This window comes from Dipodomys spectabilis, unplaced genomic scaffold, assembly GCF_019054845.1.
Source record: "Dipodomys spectabilis isolate Male_0828 unplaced genomic scaffold, ASM1905484v1 ptg000483l, whole genome shotgun sequence".
In the NCBI taxonomy this organism is placed as follows: domain Eukaryota; kingdom Metazoa; phylum Chordata; class Mammalia; order Rodentia; family Heteromyidae; genus Dipodomys; species Dipodomys spectabilis.
The window spans coordinates 3,075,341-3,078,373 of NW_024871160.1; positions in this window are offsets into that span (position 1 = coordinate 3,075,341).

Here is a 3,033-nt window from a genome sequence, read left to right on the forward strand (position 1 = left end):
TCCCTGGAGAAGTTCAGAATTGGTAGTCTGTATCTAGATTAAATAAACCAAGAAACTATGACAGGGCAATGTGATACAAGCCTAGAATTCTAGCACTGAGATTAAGACAGGAGATTAGAGAGTGGAATTACATAGTGATACCTTCCCTGGACCAGGTAGGATAATTTTGTCTTAACAAAACAAAACAAACAGGAAAGGAATACATAGTTGGAAGTTTGGGCTAATTTTGTCATTATGTTTTGAGAAGTCAAATTTTCTGTTGAAATGCAACTCATACTTAATCCTCACTTGTGTTTTAAATTCTCTCTTCATTACAGAACATTCCTAGATGCAAAATTACTCATGATTCCCATCCAAAATTTGAAAAAGCAAGTAATCATCATTTTGTTTTAACCCAAAGAAACGATGAAGGATTACAAAAACTTAAGCCTGGAAAAATAGCACAGTTCGTCTATTGTAGGGTTTTGAAGATCTTGCTAAATTAGAATTTAGATTTAACATAAATATTTTGATTTATTTTTTAATTTCATATTCTATCGGATGCTAAAATTTCTTTTAAGAAGAGGGTTTAATTGACAAATTCACAAATTATTTTGCATTCTATTTGCCTAGAATATTCTTTCAAGAGAGTTATATAATTAGAACTTAGTTAATAGATAATTACAATAATTAATGTATAAAATGATAATGTGAATGTTGTAGACAGAGTTGCCAAAAAATTGATGATATTAATTTACAAATTTAGAATAAGATCAATTTTTGGAGTCTTTGTTATAACATGGTATGAAGAGAATAATCGTGTGACATCTACTTTCTTCTACCTGTATGTAGCACAGGAAGCAATTTCCTTAATTATTTGCCACTGTATACTATAAGAAAAATGTTAGTTTTGGGGTTTCTTTTTATTTTTGTTTTATTGTTTTGTCCTAGCGCTTGAACTCTATGCCTGGACACTGTGTCTGAGCCTGTTTATGCTCAAGGCTTATGCTCTACCACTTCAACCTCAATGCCACTTGTGTCTGACTTTTGCTGATAAGTTTATAAGGTAAGAATCTAGGGAATCTTCCTGCCTGGGTGGGCTTGGAACTGTAATCTTCTGACCTTAGCATCCAGAATTTATATGATAGTTAAGAAAGTATAAATATAAATATTATTTGCAAGTGTTCCGATCTCAAGAATACCAGTGGGGGGGAAATGATGCAACCCAGTTTATTGTGGTGTTCTTTCCAAAATATGTATGGCATCACATTAGCAGAGTTGTATTTTTTTCACAATAGAGATAAGCTATTCATGATGTGAATTAAGGGAAGTTTGAGGTGCACCCTAAAAGTTCTAAACTGTTGGGCTAGGATGACTCTATGTCATAAATATTGGGATTGGTGGTCATAAAAATAATAGCTTACTGTGATAAACAACTGCTTACTCTTGAAGAATTATTACCTATGCTACATAGTTTTATCCTAAACCAGAATGTGGTTATTTTTCTGTTGACTCTCAATCTGTAACACCCCATTGAAATATGCATCTATTGCAGAATTACATAACATTCAAGCCTGTACTCTTTTGAATCTTTCAAGTATGGAATCTTCTGAATTTGAAAATGAGTAGTTATTAGTCATTAGAATGTTGAAGAACACATATATTCTGTCTTCTTAACAACTTATTAGCTTTTAAAAGTTAGAGGTTTCGATAGAATTAAACTGTTTTCGCTTTTAGTATGAGAAAGTACTATATTTATTCTTTTTTCAAAATATTGGTAAGTATATTGTGAAAATATTGTTTAGTCAGCATTCAAGTTGATGGTCCTCTGATTAAAAAGGGGGTAATTAATTCAAATTAGACACCAAACAGTATTGATTTTTAAGAAGTTACTACATAAAGAATAATATTTACTATACCAATACAGTGAAATTTTATTTCATGCAGCTTATTTTTTAAATTTAGTTTTATTGTCAAAGTGATGTACAGTGGGGTTACAGCAATTTTAAGGTAATGAATACATAACTTTTCAAACTTGTTCTCCCTCCCTTATTTTCTTCAGTTTTCCTTCACCCCAATACTCCTCACATGTTGTAATGTATATTTACAACATATTATCTTGTGAGTATTGCTATTTCATTGTTTTGCCTTTGTCCTTTGTCTCACCATTTTGTTGTTCCTCTTTCCTTCTCTAATTAAGGTAAATATATACACAATGCACAGGCTACAAAAATCAAATACAGCAGGGAATGAAGCATAGGGGAAAAATCCCAAAGAAAACAGAAATCACATAGTACATTAAAAACAACAGCAGCAAATAATACTCTCTGTTTCCATATCTTGGAGTTCATTTTGCTCAGAATCAGCTTATATGGTTATATATACGCATAACAAAACCACTGGAAAATGATAGTTTCAAGGAAACTATATCATGAAAACAACATGTTAACTGTTTTTCATGGTAAAGGTGGGGTTAGGATTGGTGAATTCGCGGTTCTAATAAAGGAATTTCAAAAGAGTTTTAAAATTATAACAGGTAAATTTTTAGTTGTTCAAATTTTTTAACAAGTTTTCCTATTATGAAAATGTAAAATTGCCTGGGAAAATAGACTTTCATGCAAAGTACTCCATGGAGACTTAGCTGAGAGGGAGCAATGTGGGTGAAGATGGCTCATTTTCACACTAAACAAACCTCAGAAACCTTGCTATAAATCCTGTAGGTTCCCTTGAGAATTGTCCTTACCCAGGAAATCTACTCTTACTGTGTGAAACAAGGTTGTAGTGGAATTTAAATTCAAAGTCCTTTAAAAAAAGGCATCAAAATTTGTGAATTGACTTTAATTACCAAACAGTAATTCTTTGAAAAAGATAATTTGGGTCCAAATATTTAGGGAGAAAGTGCCCTCAACAATGAAAGAAGGTATTGGGTTTACACTTTTCTGTTTGTAATACTTTCCACAATGTCTTTGCACGTGAAGCACTGAACCACAGAAAAAAATCTGATTGGATACTTGAAACCAATGATTTCAAATTTCTTAGTAGCTTACAAAATAT